General features: G+C 44.9%; 1 protein-coding gene across 1 annotated transcript in view; it reads right to left on the bottom strand.

Moving 5' to 3' along the window:
• Positions 1 to 16,947, bottom strand: part of TSPAN14 (tetraspanin 14) — a 46,767-nt gene extending 29,820 nt beyond the window's left edge. The window contains exon 1 of the mRNA XM_060274990.2: positions 16,468 to 16,947. The gene's annotated coding sequence lies outside the window, so the exon portion shown is untranslated. The remainder of the gene's footprint in view (positions 1 to 16,467) is intronic.
• Positions 16,948 to 25,001: the final 8,054 nt, after the last annotated feature.

The following is a 25,001-nucleotide window of genomic DNA, read 5'->3' as shown; positions in this document are numbered from 1 at the left end:
TAGGGGAGCGGACTATATGGGGGGGGGGAAATGAATGAATTCCTATGCCCCATAAATAACCCAGAGAAGCTTTTTAAATAAAAGGACACATTCTATTCATGTAAAAACACACTGATTCGCGGACCATCCGTGGGCCAGATTTAGAAGGCGATTAGGCCGGATCCGGCATTCGGGCCTCAGTTTGCCTACCCCAGAGCTTGAGTTTACAAAAAAAAGAAAGAAAATAAAAGTTGTTGGAAATTTGTTCTAAGCATTTTGGCTAGGGAATGGATGAAGCGTATTCATTTAGGCAGGAAAAGTGCAAATCTTTCCAGTTGCCAGGACATTAACATCTCACTGGTTTTTTTTTTTTTTAAAAAACAACTACCATCACCACTTCGCAGGGTAATGTGGGTGAACAACTTGCCATGTGGTGGGATGCACACTGTAGTTTGGCAATTTGGTAAAAAAAGAAGGGGGGGCATCTGTAATCACCCTCCAACCTTTAGCTTGTTTGTGTTGTGCTTCCCCAGCTACATTCCAGATTTCCAGAAACCAACAGAATATTCAGCGTCCTTTCAAATAAAGACTTACTTTGCATGCACATAACTCATTATTGTTTGCATATTACCATGCATTCTGGTGGCGTTCAGTAGAGTTTCAAAAGCAACCATTTGTTTCGTCTATATTTGTTCCATGAATGTGCATTCCAAATGTCAATTCCAACTCGCACGCTGGCCTAGTTGCGTGCGTGGGTGACATTCATAAAAGGGACACTTCTTTCTTATTGGAGTGGGGGTGCTTCTTACCCAGCCCATATTTTCCCAGTGTGGCAGTTTCTCCCTTCCCCTCTGGATGGATCACACTATGTTTCTCAAGAATTCACTCGGCAGCCACCTCTAAAGCTTCATTAATAGTAATAAAAATGCCTATGAAAAGACCCTGCTTTGCATATGACTGACAAAGATTGGAAGTAATTTACTGGCCAGTGAGGCAGCTTAGGGTTTCTAGATGCCTTTATTCCAACTTAAATCTGAGCTAGTCTCAGAAAACAAGACACAATTTAGAGAAACTTCAATAGTGTATAGGAACCTACATCAGAACTGAAGAGCAGCGATGACATGCATACTGCAATTTTCGGCCAAAAATGCAGAAAAGAATTCAAGATGTATGAAAAGTTACTGTTCTTCATGGTGTTATTTAGGGGGGGGAAGCTTTCCAACAAACACACTCTCTCACTCTCTCTCCCAACTAGGATGGGGGTCATGAGAAAGTTGTGGGAATGTTCAGGAATGTGGATGAGGAGATATTGTTTAATATATCCTATCCCCGCTTGCGCTAGCAAGCACAAAACTTTAGCAGAGTAAAACATTCCCCTTTTGCAAAATACACAGCAGAAGAACGTTTGCGCAGGCTTGATTTAAGCCACTAAAATAAAGTGTATTTTCCTGGTATTTCCCCTTTTTCCCTCTTAAAAGAAAAGACACAACACAATGCTCTTAAAAGTATAAAAGATGTTTACTTACAAGCATCTCGAGGTACAGCACACTCAAGAGGTAGACTTGCTTAGTTAAAAGGTAATATATACATTGTGAAGTTCACTTATAAGAAGTGAGACTCCATCTCATCTCTCTCTCTAGGCTGGAGGCCTTGAGGGAGAGACTCACTAAGATGTGTGTAGTCCAAGAGGTCTGGTCCAAGAGAGGGGAAATGGCTGTTTCCTTCAGGATTTATCTGCCACTTCCTCAACTCATTTGCATGTGAAGGAAGAGGAAACTACGCTTAGTCATATCCTCCTCCTCAGTCCTCCAAGTGGACTATCTAGGGATTGTTGTGACTTGACTGCACTTAACCCTTTGCATCCCACAAACCCCTTCTCAGGCAATTCACAACATACACAAAAACATACATAAATAACTTTAATCAACCACCCAAGAGTCCCAGCTTGCCACGAAGATCCTGGAACTTCTCTCTTGGCAGGGGCTTTGTTAGGACATCTGCAGTCATCTGGTCAGTGTTGCAGTAACACATTTCAACAAGTCCATCCTCGATCACCTGGCGTATGTAGTGGTACCTGACCCCAATGTGTTTGGTGCGTGCAAGGAACTTTTCACTTTGTGTCAGCTTCATACTGCTCTGATTGTCCTCCATCAAGCTGACAGGTCCCGTTCTTGGCACGCCAAAGTCCTTCAGGAGCTGATCCAGCCAGGGGATCTCTCTGCAAGCTTCCGAAGCCGCAATGTACTCAGATTCTGTGGACGATAAAGCTACACATTTCTGTTTATAGCTGCCCCATGCAATAGCTCCGTCCCCATACATAAAAACATAGCCACTTGTGGATTTATAATCCTTATTGTCCCCAGCCCAATCCGCATCAGTGTACCCAAGCAGTTTAGGGTCTCTGACAGCTGGCAGTTTTAATTTACAGTCCATGGTTCCCTTTAGATAACGAACAACCCTCTTAACTCCAGCCCAATCATGCTCAGTGGGACAACTTACTTTCCTACTTAGGATCCCCACTGCACTTGCCAGGTCAGGTCTGCATGTGGTAACCAAATACAAAAGTTTGCCAATCGCTGACCTGTATTGCGTGTTGTTTGGCAGCAACTTCGAACCTTGTTGATTCTTCAAGAAGTCTGTGGCCATCGGTGTCGCAACTGGGTGTGCGTCCTGCATCTGCATGCTTTCAATCAGTTCAGTTATCTTTTGCCTTTGGCTGAGTAAGAACGATCCATCCTCTTCTCTCTCAACTTGAATTCCCAAGTAGTATTTCACTTTTCCAAGTTCCTTGACCTCTACTTCCCTGTTGAGGTGTTTGACTATGTCTTTATAGTCTTTCTCATTTGACGTAGAAATTAAAAGGTCGTCAACAAAGGCTAAAATGTACGAAAACTGTCCATTCCTTTGTTTGGTGTACAAGCACTTATCAGCAGTCCCTTGCTTGTACCCAAGCTGCACCAGCATCTCATGGAGTTTCTGGTTCCAAGCCCTCGCTGCTTGCTTCAAACCATAAAGTCCTTTCTGCAGCTTGCACACTAGATGTGCCTCATTTGGTTTAATGAAACCTTTGGGCTGCTTCATATAAATCTGCTCAGAAATTTCGCCGTGAAGAAAGGCTGTCGCAATGTCAATATGGTAAACTGACATTTGCTTAGATGCTGCAATACTTAAAAGTAGTCTGACACTGCTGTATCGAACTGTCGGTGCAAACACTTGATCGTAATCCTCTCCATACTTCTGGGAAAAACCTTGTGCCACAAGCCTAGCTTTGTAGCGTTGCACCTCCCCTTCTGAACCCTTTTTAACCTTGAACACCCATTTACTTCCAATTGCTTCCTTACCAGGAGGTAGTTCTGTGAGTGTCCAGGTCCTGTTCCGATGAAGTGCATCTATCTCCTCCTGAGCAGCTTTCCTCCAGAGACTGGCTTCATCTGGTGGCATCCTCTCTATCTCTTCCCATTTGGAAGGTTCCTGTGGAGACGCCGACCTTGTAAGGTAGGACAGCCGTAATGGTGGAACACCTCTGTTGGTTCTGGATGAGCGTCTGACCTCTGGTCTTTCGACCGCATCAGCTTCCTCATCCTCCTCCAGCAGTGGCATATCCCCATACAGCTGCTCGTCATCATCTTCGTCTCTGGTGCTGCCAGGGGCCTGGACCTCCACGTCTTCTCGGGTGTCACCTATAGGGGGTGCTACGACACTAGAAGTTGGATTAGTACTTTGTATTGGTTCAAAAGGAAAAATCACAAATTCCTCATCCTGTGGCTCCTTGGAACAATCAATGGCAGTGTCCTTTGTATCAACTTTGCCTTGCTCATCGAAGTAAATTACATGCTGCGAACTTGTCTTGCCAGTTTGCGGATCCAAGACTCTATATCCTTTTCCTCCAGAAGCGTACCCAACTAGGATCCCTGCCTTCGCTCTGGAATCAAGTTTGTGTCTGTGCTCCTTGGGCACATGATAGTAGCACAAACTTCCAAATACACGTATATGTGACAAATTTGGGGCTTTTCCATGCCAAAGTTCAAATGGTGTGCGCTCTGCGCCTTTTGTGGGCAGTCTGTTCTGAAGATAGACTGAGCAACGAGCCGCTTCACCCCACAGCCTGTGTGACAAGTTAGCTTCCTTTAGCATGCACCTTGTCATTTCCAAAATGGATCTAAATTTCCTCTCTGCAATTGAGTTTTGTTGGGGTGTGTAGGCAACTGTGGTCACGTGTGATATGCCTTCTCTAGCCATGACGGCCTGCATCTCATGTGAACAAAATTCCCCACCATTATCGGACATTAAAATGGAAGGGGCTCGCTGGAACTTGTTCTTGACCATGTTAAGATAGTCCCTGAACAATTCCACTGTCTCACTCTTCTCCTTGATAAAGTAGGCTACGCAGAATCTCGAGAAATCGTCCAAAAATATCAAAATATATTTATTACCTCCTAGAGAAGACACATTCATTGGTCCACATAGATCTGTATGGACAATGTCCAATACTTTAGTGCTTCTCTTCTCTGCACAACGTGGGAAAGAAGGTTTAGTTGCTTTCTCACTAACACAAGTTATACATTTTGATGTTGGTGTATTTGTGTTGCTTTGCTTTACCTGCAGACCTCTCACAAGATCACCTTTCTGTAGTTCCAGAATAACGTTGGTGTCTCTGTGTCCAAGTCTCTTGTGCCAGAGTTCCAGACTTCCTTCGTCCTTTTGACTTGGTTGCGCCACCTTTGCAGACTGGTTCTGCTGGTTCTCTGAAACATTAAGCTCATATACACCATCCTTTAGTGTGCCTTGAACATAAACTTCATCATGCTTAGTCACAATACATTGTCCTTTTTCAAATGTAATTTTAAAACCTTTCCTGTCCAAACTGGACACGCTGAGTAAGTTGCAATTAAGCTTTGGTGCAAACTTAACTTCAGTTATCTTAGTATTAATTGTTTCATGATCTACGTTGAATTTCAAATTCACAGTTCCTGAACCAATTGCCTTTACAATGTTGCCATCAGCAATCTCAATTTCAGAGGTTTCATCCCCATTAATCTCATTAAAATACTCCTTTTCATAACAGAAATGAGAACTCGCTCCACTGTCAAGAATCCACTTATTGCGCTTATTTTCACAATCCTGGACAGCTAAACTCCTCTCCTGCATCAACATGGTTTGCTCATGACTCCCCTTCTTAACACCTTGTGGTTTTGAGGGGTGGGATTCAACTTTATCCCCATTTTGACTCTTGCAGTTCCTTGCTATGTGGTTTTTCCCATTGCATTTAAAACAAATTATTTCTCTAGATGTCTGTCTGGACTTTCCAAAATGCTTGGATGCATAGCTGCTATCCTTCCTCCTTGGATTCCTTTCTTGAGAATCAAGGCTATCTCTGCATTCCTCTCTTAAATGGTTGATAAGCTCATTAAAAGTTAAATCCTTTGTGTGATCCATTATACTTTTAAATGGAGCAAACGTAGGTCCCAATGATGCAAGCATAAACGTTACTTTAGTCACATCATCAAAGGCTCTGGGAGTAAGGGCAATTCTTTGAACAATCTCAGAAAAATTCTTAAAATGCTCTGTAAACTCTTCTCTAGAATTCATCTTCAACTTGAGTAACTTATCCAACAAGTATCTATAGGAACTCTCTGTAGATTGTGCATAAATGCGTTCAATGTCCTCTAGGATCTTAGATGCATCATCTTCAAAATTTATCATTGATAGATGCTCATTCCTCAAACTGCTCAAAATTATGTGCTTGGCTTCATCATTTTTAATACTCCAAGCTTCTATCTTAGCTAAAGCTTCTGCATCGGTTCCTGTAGGCTTTTCTTCCTTAATGGCCTGCAGAACACGCCTAGCAGCAAGATAAACTAAAACGCGCTGCTTCCACTGCACAAAATTATTGTCATCCAGCAGCATAAAACTTGGTCTTGCCTCACTATCAAAACTGGAGCTTGCCATCTTAAAACTTCAAAAATTTCCAAAATTCAAAAATCTTTCAAAAATCAAATTCAAAATCTCAAAAATATCTTCACTACCTCTGAGCTTTCTCAGTGCTGTAAACTCTGAGGGAGGGGAGGGGTAGTTAATCCCCCAAGCACACTGCAGAACAAAGAGACCATGTGCTCAACCAGGAAATCCTAACTGGAAAAATCCTACAGAGTTCAAAATCACAATCCAAATCAATCCTTCAAAAATACACAAAATACGCAACTCTGGGCCGCAATAACCCTATGTGGGAATGTTCAGGAATGTGGATGAGGAGATATTGTTTAATATATCCTATCCCCGCTTGCGCTAGCAAGCACAAAACTTTAGCAGAGTAAAACATTCCCCTTTTGCAAAATACACAGCAGAAGAACGTTTGCGCAGGCTTGATTTAAGCCACTAAAATAAAGTGTATTTTCCTGGTATTTCCCCTTTTTCCCTCTTAAAAGAAAAGACACAACACAATGCTCTTAAAAGTATAAAAGATGTTTACTTACAAGCATCTCGAGGTACAGCACACTCAAGAGGTAGACTTGCTTAGTTAAAAGGTAATATATACATTGTGAAGTTCACTTATAAGAAGTGAGACTCCATCTCATCTCTCTCTCTAGGCTGGAGGCCTTGAGGGAGAGACTCACTAAGATGTGTGTAGTCCAAGAGGTCTGGTCCAAGAGAGGGGAAATGGCTGTTTCCTTCAGGATTTATCTGCCACTTCCTCAACTCATTTGCATGTGAAGGAAGAGGAAACTACGCTTAGTCATATCCTCCTCCTCAGTCCTCCAAGTGGACTATCTAGGGATTGTTGTGACTTGACTGCACTTAACCCTTTGCATCCCACAAAAGTTTCCCCCATTGTGATATGACTCCTTCACTGAGAATGTAGACAACTTCTCTCAAAACGCTTTTGTGTCGCAGGCCTCATCTAAAAAATAATAATGAATTGTTTGGCAGTTCTGGGGAGCCCTTTGAAAGACCTTGCAAAAGTCACCCCTGAAGTGACACGGCAAGAATGTGCTCAGAACAACAACAACAACAACAAAAACCTTTCAAATCTTCAAAGATGCTGCCACTCAAAATAAAGCAGCCTCCGGCTCAGCCAGGGGATGCCACACCTGTTGACAGAGGAAGAGAAACTAAGCCTGGGAGAACAGATGTGGCGGAAAGGGAGGTTTGATTCTGACACGTTTCAGCGGCTTAGAATATTGCCCACTTTGCTAAGGGCCTAGATGTTACTATGCAGACCTGCAAAAATCTCATTATGAGTTTTAGCACCCACTTCACACCGTAACACATCATAGGGTTTAATGCTGTGGCTGTGGAAAGGCATTTTGCTGCTCAAAAGCGCACACGCACGCACACACACACACCACACGCTGGAAAGACCAAAACGCAGATTTGCATCTTCATATAACACTTCCTTCCTTCTACTTCATAAAGCCACAGTCCTATGCATGCTTACCTGCCAGTAAGTCCTGCTGAACTCAGTGGTACTTACTTCGGGTGTAGGCCTGCATATCACCACACCACATATCCCCACCCCCCACCTTGCAAAACCATGGTTGGTCCCCTGAGCCCTACCTCCTCCTTGTGTTGTTGCTATGACAGCTGCTCCTCATCAGCCACACCGTCTTGCAGGTGAGCAGACACAGCTGGCCAGAAGACATCCTGCACCATCACCCTTCCATGCCCAAGAGCCACAAGCGCACACCTTGGCTCCCCTCCAACTGATGTGGAAGGAGAGGCAGCCCAGAGAAGTCCACACCTCATATTTAGTTTTGAATTGGAGAGAAGGAAGAGGAGGAAGAGGAACGAAGCAGAACAGCAGCGCTACTGTGGTGGGGCAACAGCAAGCTCACTTTCGTTTGGCTTATGTACGAGTAAATATATATATATCTTCCAGTTCTGAAAGATGCCCCAAATCTGCTGCCTGAAGCAGTTCAGCTTTCTGCATAGTCAGCCCAGTCCTGACTCTGAAACCAGTCTTCCACGACAGGGGGTTGAACTAGATGACCCTTGGGGTCCCCTTCCGACTCTACAATTCTATGCTCATGCAAAAGCATCCCATAAGAGATTCCACTACAACAAACCATCTCTGTGTGTTTTTTTTATCCCGAATGGCTTCTAGTGGTGCAGCAATCAAAAGCTGCTGTCACATTTGCAAAGCTAAGCAAGGTCTGGGGTGGTTTCAAATTGGATGGGAGACAGTGTGTCAAGATCCCTGCATTGCAGAGGGTTGGCTAGATGACCCTCAGAGTCCCTTCCAATTCTACAATTCTTTATTTAAAAAGCCTGTACCCTGGGGGCAGCTTACAGTAATTAAAACCAAAAACAGATGCACACACTACTACTCTAAATTATCCATCACTTTTACATACTTTCTCCACGGAGACTCCATGGGGACTGTGTATTTTATTCTCACAATTACCTGTGAGAGAGATTAGGCTGAGGAATAGTGAATTGCCCCTGGACCTCCCAGAGAGCTTTCAAGGTCAAAACAAAGGTTTGAACCCAGGTCTGCTGCTCCAAATCCAACCCTCCACCCATTACATCACTTTGTCCATCATGTGACCAACAGGAGCAGCAGTTGAAAGTCAGGCTAGCTGGGAACTCCCCCCCCAATTGTGCATTCCCCCCCCCAAGAGGTTCCTTTCATTCGCCTATGTCTCAGCCGTGACCTGTCTGAACTCTATTGTACGGAGTAGAATGCCCAGAGAATGCTTGGGATTATAGCTAGGAGCATTGCTGCGGCAAGGCGACCAGTCATTGATGCTACCACAGAGAAGGCTAAAGTTCAGGATCCCCTAGCGCCAAGCACATAAACCAAGATGCTTTCTTATTTAGGTTTGCCCAGCTAAGGTGTTTCTCAAACGGCAGATGGGAAATTTTCTCATTCTAGTTCTGCCTTGACAGGCGCAACATTTCTGCTCACGATCAACTGGGAGCAAAGGAAGGATGGAGGGCTGATCTTACGGAAAAGCAAAGAGTCAGGCAACAGGGTCTACTCAAGGAAGGGGAGACGGTTCCAGTCTTAGGCACCAGACACAGAAACCTGAACAGCAGCTGAATTCAAGTCTGCTACCAACCATCTTCGGCCTCTTGTCTGTCCTGTTGCAAAAAGAACGAGCACAAGTGGCCCTTTTGTAAGCGAAAGAGAGGTGGACAATGGCACTATAGTTACAGAAACCAGTAAAAGCACATTTCTTCTGCCAGAAATCTGGAAAGTGCTACTTGCAACCAGCGGCGGCTGGTGTTAATTTTTCCACTTTTAGAAATGTGTTGTGTCATAAAATTAATTAGTAACATGGTAGATGAACACAGTACAAATAAACTCGGCAGCTGGAATGGTGACTGGTCAAAGCTGAAAGCCAAGCTGTACTTAACTATCGCCAGGAAGCAGATATATATTTACACGTACAGTTCTTCATGCATGTGAAAATGAATACACTGATAGCTTTAAGAGCTTTTCTTCTTCTTTTGTCTTAAAATCTAAACAATGTAAGAGAAATGTGTGTTACTGTGTTTTTAGCAATTCTCATTTTTATATGTAAGTCATATAAAAAAGGGTGGAGTAATACTACTGCCTGGCGTGCTATGGTCCATGGGGTCACGAAGAGTCGGACACGACTAAACGACTAAACAACGATACTACTACTACAACAAATTATTTATTATTATTATTATTATTATTACTACTACTACTACTATATGTCATTTGAAATATTTACAAGTATTCCAATAAAAGTATTTTCAAATAAAGTTTGAATTTGTTTAAGGATTTAAACATCACTGCCAGAGCAATTCTTTTTATTTTGTTTGGTGGGTGGGTGGGGAGGTGAAAGCCATGGCCAAGCTCTCAATGCCCTTCCACACACTGCAACCACGGTGGAGGTTGAAAGCTCCTCTCTTTCTGCCTTCCGCATTTCTTTCTCCTTCCACTGCAGCCAATAGGAGATCCACTATATCACCTTTGGGGGTGGCGTAGCTTGAGGACTCCTTTTGGGGCGTCTGGGGGAAATGGGGTGAGTTAAGATCCTGTAGATCCTTAGTTGCCTCTGACACATCCCTCCCCACCCCACATGCTACTGGCAAAATGTACTGGTGATGGCCTACTTATGCCAACCGAGTTTTCAGGTGGCCTCTGGTGGCGTAAGTTGCTCTCTGGCTGATGGGCTTTCCTGCTTGGTGGTCCCTATATACCTGCATTCTACAGCTTCCTACATGCCCTTAAGCCAGCTTTAGGACTGCAGCCAGAGTTAGAAACTCTTACAGTGGTACATCAGTTAAAGTACCTAATTGGTTCTGGGGAGCCATTTGCTCCCCGAAAACTACTTAAACCGAGCACCGATAGTGCGTGTAGCGCCGATAGAGTGCTTCTGCGCATGCAGATCGCTTCTGCGCATGTGCATGCTGCGGAACCCGGAAGTAAACACTTCCAGGTCCGTGAAGTACTCAAACCGCAGTGGACGTAAACCAAGGTATGACTGTATATAAAATCTAATTGCCTAATGGCAATGGGATGTCTAGGTGCTGTTTGTGTGGCCCTTTTTTTGTAATTGAGTTTATTAGTAGTAGTATCATTTATATACTGCTTTATATTTTAAAGAACAAATCCCAAAGTGGTTTACAATATATCAAAACATCAAGCAAGCCAATCCAGAATAAAACAGAAGCAAGCTTCAGGGAAAATATTTCAGATCCTTCTCATTTTGTTTTCCCCAGGCACTAACCTGGCACCCAGACATCTCCATGTGGTCGCAATTGGACCTGCGTTAGTTGCAAAACATGCATGGCTAATTTCTAACACTGCCTGTATGCACTTTATTTACTTTCCTGCCCTGCTATCATATAATTCATTTCAGCTACTTTTGCGTTCTTGAAAATCATTTCAGAGATTTATACAATTTTTAACTTTAAAAACCTACATCATCATCATCATCATCATTTATTGTATTTATTAAATGTGATGTCACTTGGATGTGCTAAATGAGATTTCTAGTGATTTAGGGCACTGAGAATTCTTCCAGATTCATTAAGCGATCCAAAATATTCAGGAAACCCACATTTCTATTTAGCAGTGTCTTTGCGTGGGATTTTACTTGAGGATATTAGTTGTTTGTGTCTTTTTAGTACCTTTTCAATTGTCCAGCACAAAGGACAGGATACAAATGTGACAGGCACTCTGAAGGCTTAACAGAAAAGGAAAGCTTATAAATAGCAGAAACACAGTTTTTTGAGGTTGTTGAGGAAAAGAGGAGGACATTCTTTGTGGAAGCTATTCTCACATTTCCTCATTCTTGTATCTTTTCATTATAAATAGTCAGCAGAAGTAAGCTTCCTCTGTCCCTTCCTTTGCTAGCGTCTCCCAATAAATAAGGCCACCATCTGGCCACCTTCTTTAAACGAAGCTTGCAAATTCATTATTTATCCTTAAAACCCTGAAGAGGAAGAAAAAGGGGGGGTGGATATATGGGAGATGGTTCAAACAAGAACTCTCAAAAACAGCCATTCTATAATAAAATAAAATATCCATGAAATGGGGAGGGGGGGCAGTCCATTACAAAGAACTAGATCTAAGCCAAAAATTTATCAGAAGCCAAGAGAGATCCCACCCCCTCACTCCAGAAAAAGTCCACTTTGCAGATTTTTTTGCTGAATATTTTGGTGGCAGCCCCTATTTTTCCTCTACAATGCCGTGCATGGCTACTGTTGAAGAATGCAAAATGGAGGTCCCGTTGCCCAAACTTGCTGCTGCAGCAGCTCCCCACCCCACACACCCCAAAAAGGGAAAAAAGGAGCTGTACTATTGATACTGCTGAGGAACTGTTGAATTCAACTCCTTTTCCTTGATGAAATTCAGTGTAACAGCGTCTCAAATTCTCTGGCCGCAAAAAAAGGCTAAAGAATTTCAAGAAGTGTTTTGCATGCACAACTGTAACAAAACAAAACAAAACAAAAACCCACCCTGGTTGTTTTCATAAGCACCCCCAAAGTCAATGTTTGGCAGACTCCCTTCAGGAAGCTGTTTCACGAGAATGTTGCCATGACAGAGACAGAGCAGTTCTGGCTCACCATCTTCCGTCCAATCTCCAGAAGTAATTCGTGCTGTAATAAATGTGCCAGTCTTTTAAGGAAGCTGTTAGCCTTTTTGTTTCCTCTGGAAGCAATGGCAAAGCTCCGCCAGGAGATCAAGGTGTCAACACTTATTGCAGACATTCAACAACTTGTGTGGTGGTTTTAAAAAGGCTTCTCCCACCCAACCCGCCATATTTGTTTGAAACTGAAGGCTACCGTAGGTAGTGGGCAAATGTACCACTCATTCACCTGAAGAAACAAACAATTTGTAAAGGTGGTTTCCATTTAGACAACTTTTTTGCATCTTACTAGAACTGGTAGCCATCTCTCTGGCCAGGAAAAGAATTGGTGTTACCAACCTCTTAACACTGGTTATGAAATAGCGAGCAGACAGCCCTTCCCACCTCTTCTTCAAGGCACAGATCTCCCTCTTTTTGTCCACTTTAAGCCACTGTTTAGTGTCTGCACTAACCAGGGGGAATCTTGGTTAGTACTAGCCTCTTAAACTCTTGGGTGTTAAATCTGGATTTGCAAACCCAGTTTAGCATTAACCATGGTTAGTGTCATTACAGATGCAATTCTAAGCCACATTTAAAAGCCACTGATTGAGAGGAATTTGGAGAATGTGGAGAGGAATCATGAGCAAACAGTTCACTAAGAGATCTTAAGTGGGATCGTATTTAAAAGTTCTGAAGAATTATCATTATGATTTTAATACCATACGCTTTCAAGGTAGCAGCTTCTGTACCAGACCTTTTGATCATACCCTTCGCCACTACACACTGACTATCAGAAAAATATCCTTCAGTAATGCCAGTACTGTAGCTTCTTTTTCTCAAGGCCAGAACCATAGCTAGGTAATCTTGTGCCCCTGGCAGAACCATCCAGATTGCATCCCCTAGCCAAGGACAAATTAGCTCTTGAATCCATTCAATGCACCCTCTATTTAAAACCATTTCTTATGAGGCAATACGGTAATCAATATTTATATTTATGGACATATTTGAAGCCAATTTTGTGCCCGCCCGCCCCCCAATCGCCTGCACCCTGATGGGGGCCCACCTCACCACCCCTTAGCTACAGCTCTGCTCAAGGCACCAAGTACTTGCCTGCAGTCCTTTTGCAGCGCTGAGAAACAAAAGCTGGGGGCAGAAACATTCTTGACCCTTCAATGAGACCCTGTATCAAATGCTCACTCTGTCTCACACATTTGAATGACTCATACACTTTGATCCCAAAGTCATCAAGAAGCAGGCTCTTGATAAGATGAAGCCAATACTCATTGGCTTGATTCAGATGCACATATCTTGGATTACTAACCCTCTAGCTCAGGGGTCAGCAAACTTTCTCAGCAGGGGGCCGGTCCACTGTCCCTCAGACCTTGTGGGGGGCTGGACTATATTTTGAAGAAAAAAATATGAACGGATTCCTATGCCCCACAAATACTGTAACCCAGAGATGCATTTTAAATAAAAGGACACATTCTACTCATGTAAAAACATGCCGATTCCCGGACCGTCCGCAGGCTGGATTTAGAAGGCGATTGGACCACATCCAGCCCCCGGGCCTTAGTTTGGGGATCCCTGCTCTAGCTATTTGGAGTTTAAGATCCTCACTTGTTGTGATCCTAGTAACCACAGTTTCCTGGTTGGGATATATTATAACAACAAACAGCGGTTAATCAAAGAATTCCTAGATTTAGTTGCAACACAATAGCCCCCCTTGGGTGTTCTCCATGTGACACACTCTCAAACAAGGCCTCCTCTGATTGTCTTAAAAGCAGAAAGGCGTACTTGAGAGAAGAAAATCCCAAAGGTACGTATGTAGGTTCCAGACCTAGACCATAAACATAATAGCCTGCAGGCTAAAAAATGTGCATGATAGCAAAATTTACAAGTACTTTCCACACAATCCCATCGTGCTGTGGAAACAGAGCTAAGAGGCATAGCCTTGGACTTTTGTCACCCAACTGAAAGCCACCATTTGCACAACAGTGACACATTACGGAAACCACTCTCTTGCACTCCCCTATGGCACTATCTGCGAGGAATTGGTTACTACACAAAAAGCAGCGCTCATTGTGTGACCATCCTATGGCACTGGGACCCCACAAATGTGCAGTCATTCACTTGACTTCAGGTCTCAATGTCCTCTCCACATTGACTGCTAGGAGCTTGCCGCATGGATGTTAACATTCACAGTGCAAGCGAGGAAACGGAGGATTGCTGCAGGGAACCCATCTTCAGTGGTGCTCCTGTCATTACAGCAACACAGGATTTGGCCCTTGGCTAGCTTCTAGTCTAGAACTACAACAGGTCCTCCTTCCAAGCCACCAGATTACAGGTTTGATCCCTGTATGGGACAGCTGCATATTCAGGTTGGACTAGATCAGGCACCCCCAAACTGCGGCCCTCCAGATGTTTTAGCCTACAACTCCCATGATCCCTAGCTAACAGGACCAGTGGTCGGGGAAGATGGGAATTGTAGTCCAAAACATCTGGAGGGCCGAAGTCTGGGGATGCCTGGACTAGATGATCCTCAGGCTCCCTTCCAACTCTGTGATTCTATGTATCTGATAGTACCACCCACACCTACAGCGTTTCACCCCTGTTCAAGGAAATAGGCTCTGTTTTTATTCAGAAATAAATTTAGTCTGCCAACTAACAAGAGGTATTAAAATCAGAGCTGCTAACTGTGAAGTAAGTGGAATGCTTGTTGACTCAATGGGAAGTACAAGGCAGGGAGTGGTTGTCTCTGAAGCATCAGATGAGTCTTTGCCTTGCCTAGCAAATCCACAGGCAGGGCCACTCCCACGAGTTGCGAGGTTTTATCATTTTGTGTCCAGGCAAAACTTTTCTGGGCAGTGCCACCTTTCTCACTTTGCACAGAGCACCCAAGAAATTCAGGTTACCCACAGTCCCATTTTCCGGCCTCCCAAGGATACCTTGCCCAGCTTTTCCAAGGACCCAGTGTATCCACAGAACTGAGACTGCATTCACAGGAACAGAACATCAGTGAGCACAATGTGGAAGAAGCTAGCTTTATGTGCAAGAAGTTATTCTCTGTAAATCTGCAAATTTTCCTTTATAATCCCTAATCCCGTCAAAAGAGTTACAACTCAAAGAGTGGTTTAACATTGAATCCCTCTTCCCAGGGAACTCTGCAATTTGTAGCTCTTTAAAGGGAATAGGGGCAACTCTCAGCGCCTTTAACAAACTACACTTCACTCCCCCCCCCCATTCTTTGGGTGAACGCATGTCTGTTAAAGTGATATGATCCTGCTTTAAATGTAAAAGTTCAGATGGGGCCCAATAAACTAACCAGCCTAGTAGCGAATTCTTCCTTCACCACTGACAACAGGGCAGCATCCTCTACTGCACAGGACAGCAGGCCACATGAAACGCACACCTTTTTTCCCCATCCTGCCAATGTACACCACCCTGCCTAACAGTAGGGCCAGCATGCAGTTAGCTGAAGACAGAAGGCAGTAGGAGTTATTCAGTTGGGTGGTTTTGCTTCGAGCCTACTAAGTTGCCATCATCCTATGAACAACAACAAAAATGTTAGCACGTTTGGAAAGCTAAGCAGTATGGTTTCAAAATGAGTGGAGGACCACATTTTGAGATTCCTGCTTTCCAGGGGGTTAGACTAAATGACCCTTTCGAAGTCTACAATTATATGATTCTATGAACCCCCATTTATCGGATGCAAAATGTCTCACCACTAGTATACTGTTAGTTTACTACTAGTTTTATCAGAAAAAAATAGTGTCACTTATCTAAACTTTTCACCTGTTTTCAGTGACTAAGTAGTTCAGAAAGCCAAAGGGATGAGACAGGGTGTGGCAAATAAGTCATAATTTTCCTGTCAAATGAGCTAGCAAACACTCAATGAGGAGGCAGGAAATTGCTCTCAGGAAAAGGTTTAGCAGAACTGAATTCAGTTTTCATGGGAGGAGGGGGAAATACCTCTCAATACAAGTTAAAGCTCCTCTTCCCCAAGTCTGCAGATTTAAATATTCCAAAGGACGGAAACTTTTTTTAAAAAAACAACAACACACTATCTGCCTTCCCCAATTGAAAATTTAAGAAACAAACCTCTGATAACTCGAAAGCTGAAAACTCTCTGCCCAAGCTGAACTTGCTATGGGCCTTCTGAAAGCCCTCCCCGTTTCCTGAAAGGCCCTGCAGCTCACCAAAGGCGGGGGGGGATATATGTAAATAAATATAAATATATATATTTGTCCGTGTTCTGTGAGCAACTCGATCCCAGTGGGCAAGGCTCGCGCAAGAGGAGGCTTGGAGCAGAGAACAACAAAGCGAAAGACAACAGGATCGAGAGAGAAAACCAGCAGTTAAAGTTCTAACAACAACAACCGGGTCGTCGGGCAGCAGAGAGGCGAGCGCGAAGCTCAGGAGCGCACAGGAAACCAAAACTTACCAAGTAGCAGGGAGCCTGGCAAGTTTCCACCAAGTTGTGGGGGGAGAACCCTGAAGTGCCTTCGAGGAAGAGGAAAAATTCAGCTCCTTTCGTGCTTTAAGCGTTCCATGAGTCCGCCTAAACGCCACCCAAGGAAAGCGAGCTTGGAGAGGAGCGAGGTGGGCGTCGGGGCTGCCCTCGTTGCGCGCTGGCTGTTCTTGGGCAGGACAGGAAATCTCATGCGCAAAGCTCGCCTGGCCACGCCTGCTTTACAACCCGGCGCGCCCTCCCCCACCGGCGTCTTTCCTTTCTTTCTCTCTCTCTCTCTTTCCCTCCCTTCCCTAGTAAAAGGGAAGTGCGAGGCTGGAGACAGCGAGCTCCCTCTCCCTTCCTGCGCGCGGAATAACATCCGTCAAGCCGCGCCGCGTTTCGGAGAGCCTGGTCGCAGCCTTGCGCGGAGAAGCGCCCTGAAAGCGAGGCGTCGCGCGTCCCTTGTTCTGCAGGTTGGGGGGGGGGGTCAGGGGTGCCAATTTGAATAAAATATTGAGGGGGCAGGTAAGCTCCGCCCAGCATAATCGATCACATGGGGCTGCGTACTCACACTATTTGAATGGCAATGTTCGTCAACTGGGGAGGGGGGGGAACCCGTTAAATATTTTATTGGGGGGGGGCAAAGACCCCTCGACCCCCTAGGAGTTAGTTCCTATGGTGGGTGTGTATATTTTAAAAAATGCAGGGCCAGGCATTATTAGCTCAACCTTGGGGGACCAGGTTTTGTAGGACTACAACTCCCTTCATCCCTGACCGCTGGTCCCCCTGCTTGCTAGGGCTGATGAGAGTTGTAGTCCCATAGCATCTGGGGAGCGAAGGTTGAGCTAAGATTATCATCTGGCAGGGTCAGATTATTCTAAGTCCTCTCAGTGTCCAGTTCCTGGTGGCACAATTTAATAAGGATATTGACTAGTTGGGATGTGCGCAGAGGAGGGTGACCAAGATGATCAAGGATCTGGAAACAAAGCCTTATGAGGAACGGTTGAAGGAGCTGGGTAAGTCTTACCTGGAAAAGAGTGGCTGAGAGGAGATGTGACAGCTACCTTCAAATATCTAAAGGCCTGTCACGTGGAAGATGGCACAACCTTGTTTTCTCCGGCTCTGGAGAGTAGCACCCAAACCAGTGGATCCGAGTTACAAGAAAGGAGATTCTGACTAAGCTTCAGGAAGAACTTTCTGACTGTAAGAGCTGTTCAGCAGTGGAACAGACCCCCTTGGAAGGTGGTGGACTCTGCCTTAATGCATTTCCACCCCGCTCTCAAAGAGCTCAGGGTGCCACTCATCATTCCCCCCCTTCTTTTTATCCTCACAACAACCCAGCGAGGTAGGTTTGCATGCGGAAGGTCCCAGATTCAATCCCCAGCAACTTTAGGTGAGGCTGGGAGTGTCAAGTGGGTATTGCATATGGATGCAATTAAAGACATTCCTATAGAATAACTCGATCCATAACTATGAGCCGTGGGAACTCCCAAGCTCAGAGGCAGCATATCACTGAATACTTGGTGTTGAGGGCAGAGAACACGGGAGAGAGCTGTCACATTAATTCCCTGTTTGCCCTTCTCAAGGGTCCAGAGGAGCCCAGGCCACTTCCAGCTTTTGCATGACCAGCCATGATTTAAATTTTAAAATGACAGCACACATAAACAAAATAAGGTGTCGAAAAAAGAGCGAGTGGTTTCTTTATGATAAAATCAGCTGATCTGAGAGCATATCTTCACCGTGGTCTAATAGCTATATTTCTTCCTATATACATAAAAAGTTAAGGCTGTCACCATGCATTCATCCATTGGAAAATTTGCCTCAGTGCATTCTTGGATTTTCATGAAGTCAACATGGGCAAGAGAAGCGAAAGAGAAGGCAAGTTTCAAAATGGTGGTTTTAAACAAGAGCAGGGGTTTGAATAAACCAGGGGGGGCGGACACAGAAGAGCTTTGAGAATATGGGGAGCTTGAAGGGGCTGTGAGTGGATAGTGGTTGGGTGTGGGGAGTGGTGCGGGTCGGCAAGTGGTGGATTAGTGAGCAACAAAAGCAGGGGGCGGCCTCTAGTTATTACAGTCATACCTCGGGTTACAAACACCTCGGTTTGCGAACAGTTCGGGTTACGAACTGCGCAACCCCGGAAGTGTTTTCGCCGCGTGTGCGTGCGCAGAAACGGCGCACGCGTGGTCTGCGCATGCACAAAGCGCAAAAAACGCGCTTTGCGCATGCGCAAAATGGCGCTTCGGGTCGCGTTCGGTTTATGAACTATTCGGGTTACGAACTGCGATCCGCAACGGATCGCGTTCGTAACCCGAGGTATTACTGTATTGAAGTTTTTAACTCTGATATGACAAAATCTATACTGCTTAACAAAAACCATGTCTTTTACCCAGTGCTTTTTTCCCCGGGGGAATGCAGGAAACTGTAAAATGGTGATTTTCTTGAGTCAAAATGAGAGTACCCCTAAACATTTTTTTAGAAGAAGAAAAAAGCACTGCTTTTACCAAATCAGTTCATCATTTGCTTTAACTTGTACTCTAAGCTGAGAGTGTATCACATTTTGCTCTGATAACTCAGGTGGGGACTTGGGTAATATGGCACCCTGAGCGAGGACAGCCTTTGGTGCTGCGCCCTAAATACTTCTTATTTTCGGAATAATTCATTTTGCTACAGTTGCTTTTTTATGAGAAGGTACCTGTATACATGGGACACGGGTGGCGCTGTGGGTTAAACCGCAGAGCCTAGGGCTTGCCGATCAGAAGGTCAGCGGTTCGAATCCCCGCGACGGGGTGAGCTCCTGCCAAGCTAGCAGTTCGAAATAGCGGGAAGGTAAACGGCGTTTCTGTGTGCTGCTCTGGTTCACCAGAAGCGGCTTTGTCATGCTGGCCACATGACCTGGAAGCTGTACACCGGCTCCCTCGGCCAATAACGTGAGATGTTCCCCTTCAGCTCAGCACCTGGGGTAGGGGTGGGGGGAGCCATTCACATTGCCCTAAATCTGAATAAGCATAAAAAGAAGTTGTGAGACTTATCAAATGCCAAAAAATTATCAAGTGTCTAAATTTGAGGTCCCATTGGAGTTTGAGGCCTCTCACTGGCCTGTCTTTGCAAGCTTTCTGGAGTCATTGATAGCCGGCTGCTGTTGCTGGCAGAATGTGGGCCCCTTCAATCTGACTCAGCAGGGCCCTTCCTGTCTTCATGACTTGCAGCTGGTCAGGACGGGAGAAGCAGGCATGTCTGGGCTAGGATGAGGCAATCTTTTCCTGTCTGCTGCACCCTTTTCTGCTTATCACTTGGCTCCCACACAGCTGGTACTGCCCTGGTTCTTATTTCATTGACCACAGGCTGGAAGCGCAAGGGCACGAACCCTGCGTTGACCTGGTGACAGAGAGCTTGTGGCTGCAGGGTGGGGTCCGCGCCTTTATTTCCCCACCTCTCCCCATACTTCTTCTTTGGTGATCACTCGTAGCCGAGTCAGATTGTCTTCCATAAACATGGTTTTAACAATGAGTCCGTAAGTGACTGGGGGGGGCAGTTTTGGATCCACACATCTTTCCACAGTGGGGACATTGGTTTCCAGGCGGGAGTTGATCACGGTGTGGATTTGCCAAGCGTGCCTTCCTCGAGGGTCTTCAAAGCCCATGACACCTTTGGTAAAGGCTCCAACTGGAGTGCTCACAGGCAAGTGTTTCCCAATTGTTCGTGTTTATACTACTTTTTTTTAAAGATCTGCCTTGAGACATTCTTTAAACCTCTTTTGTTGACCACCAGCATTACACTTTCCATTTTTAAGTTCGGAATAGAGTAGTTGCTTTGGAAGACGATCATCAGGCATCCGCACAACATGACGAGTCCAGCAAAGTTGATGTTGAAGAATCATCGCTTCAACACTGGTGATCTTTGCTTCTTCCAGTACATTGGTATTAGTTCACCTGTCTTCCCAAGTGAGGTGTAAAAATTATCAGAGACACCGTTGATGGAATCTTTCGAGGAGTTGGAGATGGCGTTTATAAGTGCTCCATGTTTCACAAGCATACAGTAAGGCTGGCAGTACAATAGCTTTGTAAAAAAGCATTTTGGTTTCCCTGTGAATGTCCCGGTCCTCAAACATTCTGCACTTCATTCGGGAGAAAGCCGCACTCGCAGAGCTCAAGCGGTGCTGGATTTTGACATCAATGTCAGCTCTTGTGGAAAGATAACTGATCAACATTTTCCAATGTTACACCATTGAGTTGGATTTGTGGCGCTGCAGAGGGGTTATTTTGTACTTGTTGGTGAAGAACTTTGGGTTTTTTGGATGTTGAGCAATAGGCCAAGCTTTTCGTGAGCTTCTGCAGCTAAGCAACGGACGCAGCGGCCATCCTCGCCCTGGAACACTTTCCGCCCGACTAGCAACTTGCGGCCAGCTTCCGCATGCACACACAGCGCTCCCCCCTCGGCAGATATGCTGAAGCTTCCTGCTGGGCAGAGCCACGGGGGCCCTGGCCCGCCCCTTGCCTCCGCCCGAGCAGGAAGAAGCAAAGTGTGCACCGGCCGAGCAAGTGAGCAAGCAGCCAGCCGCCAAGCGAGGCGTTTTACCAGGCGGCGGCTGGCTGCTCACTCGCAGGGGGGGCGCCGAGTGTCACCCTTCCCAGAGTGGAACCCGGGGTGCCCCGCCCCCATGGCCCCCTTTGCTACGCCCCTGGCTAGGCTCTGATATACCCTCATTTTTTGTCTATTGGTTGGCATACTTTGTGCTTTTAATTGAGAAGGAGAAGGTGTTTTTGGATAATGAAAAGTTAGATTGGTGTTTCGGGGGAGCAAAACCGCATGCAACTAGAAGCAAGTGTTCCTTACATTTTAAGAGCTTTTTTGTGTTTAAGGGTGATTTTTGGCCATTGTTGTTTATGTATAAACAGTATATGAATTCAGAAACGTATGTCACGCGGCATGGCTTAATTTCTAAAAGGAGATAGAATCAGTCTTGTCTGAAAAGCATTTTTGGACCCTCTTACATGGAAGCTCTTTCCTGCCCATCAATGTGCACATGATAAATGATGTCTTTTAGTAAGGAGACCCTGGCACTCTGCACATGTGTAATGGCACACTTTCTTAATTAAGTGCTGTACAGCGAAGTTACAAATTGCAGCCGTACAAAATCAAAATGTCACCAGCCACCACTAATTTCACCCTGCAGTGGCAGAAGAATGCAGATAAAAACATGTGTAGATAGCCAGCAGAGGTCGCTGTTGTAACATAACTGCCATTACTATAAAATAGTAGGCTGCCAGTTGGTTATATCAGCTTAAACAAGAAACAAAACAAAAAAATCCAAATGGGGCTTTTCACAATTTTACTAATCAGATCGATATTTTGACTCTTCCAATAAATGATTCAGGTAAAATATGCTCTTTAGCTTAATATTTCTCATCACCACTTTCATGACTTTCAGTCCTTTTTTCTGGTTTCTTTAGTACAGCTATAGATGATTCACAGCACAATCCTAACCAGGGCTACTGAGAAGTATCACCCAGGAGATTGCTGCTGCAGAGATAAGAAGAGTCTTCTGTGGTCTGGAGAGATCTCTTCCTGGTTCGCATGGAGAAGCCGTTTTCAATGGAGCCCATCAACGAAAGCCTGAAGCTGTATTGAGGCAGCACTGCGTATTCAAGTTTTGAGCCCCCTAACACTTTTGCACCGGGGGCAAATGCCCTTGGCAAATGCCCCACACACACACCACAGCACTGTTTTCCACAATTTCCTGACTAGAGAGGGCATGAAATTTGTGGAGGGTGTATATGTAACTCAAGCCTCTCCCCGCAAGGCCTTTTCCAATTGGATCAGTGACCTCTGCCCAAAGAGGAGAAGCCGTATCATCACTTCCAGAGCAAATTGTCTACTTAGCTTGAGCAAATCTGAGCTGTGGACCATAGGAAGTTGCCTTATACTCAAGTCAAGACCATTGGTCTATCCTAGCTTGGCAATGTCTACACTGACTGGCAACAGCTCTCCAGCATTTTAGGCAGGGTTTCCCCGCCCCCCCAAGCCTTAGCTGGAAATGCCAGGAATTGGGAGATGGGGCTTCTTGCATGCTCAGTAGAAAAGGATGCCTGTGGCTTGCCAGTCTTACATCGACAGCCATTTTGTGACCAGCTCTGCCCCTGCACCGCCATTTTGTGACAGGCAGGCCTCACTAATTTTCAGTCATCTCGCGTGGGCCCCCGAGGCTATCAAATTTTCAGAACCCCCACCCTGCCAGTTCTGCAGTACAATTCATCCCATCTTAAGACTGATTGCACCTTAAATAAACAAACAAACAAACCCAGCTACCATTGGGATTCCATTGTACATAGCGGTATATGCATTAAATAAGTCGACCAGAAGCCTGTTCCCATGTGGAAAGAATGTGCGAGGGGGGTTGTAGGGCTGTGAGCAAGCCCCTCTCCCGCTAATGCTTGCAACAGCCGTGCCACCCCCCAATTGAGTACAGTGGAACCTCGGTTTACGAATTTTCGGTTTACGAACGCAGCGGACCCATCTGGAACGGATTAATTCACTTTCCATTACTTTCAATGGGAAAGTTCGCTTCAGTTTATGAACATACTTCCGGAACCAATTATACCCATGCTTCAGGTTAAGTACACTCCAGTTTAAGTACTCCACGGACCGTCTGGAACGGATTAATCCACTTTACTTTCAATGGGAAAGTTCGCTTCAGTTTATGAACGCTTCAGTTTATGAACAGACTTCCGGAACTAATTACACCCATGCTTCGGGTTAAGTACGCTTCAGGTTGAGTGCTCCACGGACCGTCTGGAACGGATTAATCCTTTCCATTACTTTCAATGGGAAAGTTCGCTTCAGTTTATGAACGCTCCAGTTTATGAACAGACTTCCGGAACCAATTGTGTTCATAAACCGAGGTACCACTGTATGTGGTTTAACAGATCAGTGCTGGTTTCTTTTAAAAAAGGAATGCTGTGTGGCAAAAAAGGAATGCTCAGTTGACAAACAGAGATTGCAAGTTCCTCCCGGAATCTGTGTTTGTTGTGGTTGGAAGGCAGTACTGTATATTTTATTATTTTGGGGATAAGATGCACTTCCCAACTGGTTATTGAGACCGCTGCAAAATAACAATGGGGAAAGTGACCTATGCGCTTTGGCAGGACAAACACAAATGAGGACTGACATGGGAGAGGTGGGGGGATGAGTCTTGTGTGTGTCTGTGTGTAGAGTAAAAAATAAATAAATTTTCAGCACAATTCTATACACTTACCCTCCTGTGCCAAATCCACGCAAGTCCTTTTTGCCCCAAAGGAATTGCACGGGGAATTGGGGCAACCAGTTGGGGTCATGAGGAGCGAAGAAACAAGACATGTTCTTTTTATTACTATTCATGGTGCAATCGGCGCAGTTATACGCAACCTGTTTCTATGCCGTTGGTGCCCGTTGGAGAGCGGGCGTACTGCTTCATTTCAAATTGGTGTGTTTACCTTCCTGCTGAAACCCGGTAAGTGTCCATGCCACAAATGTTCGGGGTTTGTGTGGTTGGCATCCTGATCTTGTCACAAGCAGTTACCCTCCCGAAGGGCAATAAAAGCAGCAGCACGGGGCAAGCATCACAGAACAAGGAAGCAGAATTATAAGTGGACGTTGGTGTAAATCTACCGCTATTGTGATGATATTGCACCAGTGACATGTTGAAGAACAAAGTTGCAAGAGGAGCCCCGAGACTTCAAAAGCAGTTCTTGCTTCAAGCAGGTTTGTAACAAGATACGCAATTACAAAAGCCTGCCTTCGCCAGAATGCTCATTTGGCGTTGCAAATGCTTCACCCCTACCCTAGATGCTTTATTATAATGAAAACTAAAAATAAAGTTACTCTTGTGGAAAACGCCCTTTGCCCAGAGGGCTAATCGAGATGTGAGTCAGGAGATCCATTTTCGGAAGGTGCTGGGGTTTTGCATGTTTTTAAATGTCCCCCCCCCCAAAGTTGTAGTGGCAGCCGACTTTTATTATAGGACAAAAGTGTCTCTCACTAAATGTAAGTGAACTGTGAAAAATACTAGATGTACCTTTCCGTCTATCTGTTTTGTAACAGAAAAACTCTAATAATAATAATAATAATAACCCAGCACGTTAGGAATTTTAACGCCTCCTTCCCAGCTCTGTTATCCCAACGTACAGTGGTGCCTCGCTTAACGAATGCCCTGCTTAACGAAATTTCCGCTTAACGAAAGGATTTTTCGAGCGGAGGTTGCCTCGCTAGACGAATTCGTTTTACGAAAAATTCGTCTAGCGAATCACGGTTTCCCATAGGAATGCATTGAAATTCAATTAATGCGTTCCTATGGGCAAAAAAAATTCAAAAAAAATCCACTGCATTCCTATGGGATTCGCTAGACGAATTTTTCATTATAAGAAAAGACTCGTGGAACGAATTAAATTCGTCTAGCGAGGCACCACTGTGATTCCCTCCCACAAGGTTGCAATTACTGTATATATATTTTTAAAAAGAACCAATAAAATATTTAATTAAAATATTCT

Source organism: Zootoca vivipara, chromosome 5 (genome assembly GCF_965207765.1).
Source record: "Zootoca vivipara chromosome 5, rZooViv2.hap1.1, whole genome shotgun sequence".
Lineage (NCBI taxonomy): Eukaryota > Metazoa > Chordata > Lepidosauria > Squamata > Lacertidae > Zootoca > Zootoca vivipara.
The sequence above is the reverse complement of the archived record's forward strand: the minus strand, read 5'-3'. Positions and strand labels throughout refer to the sequence as shown.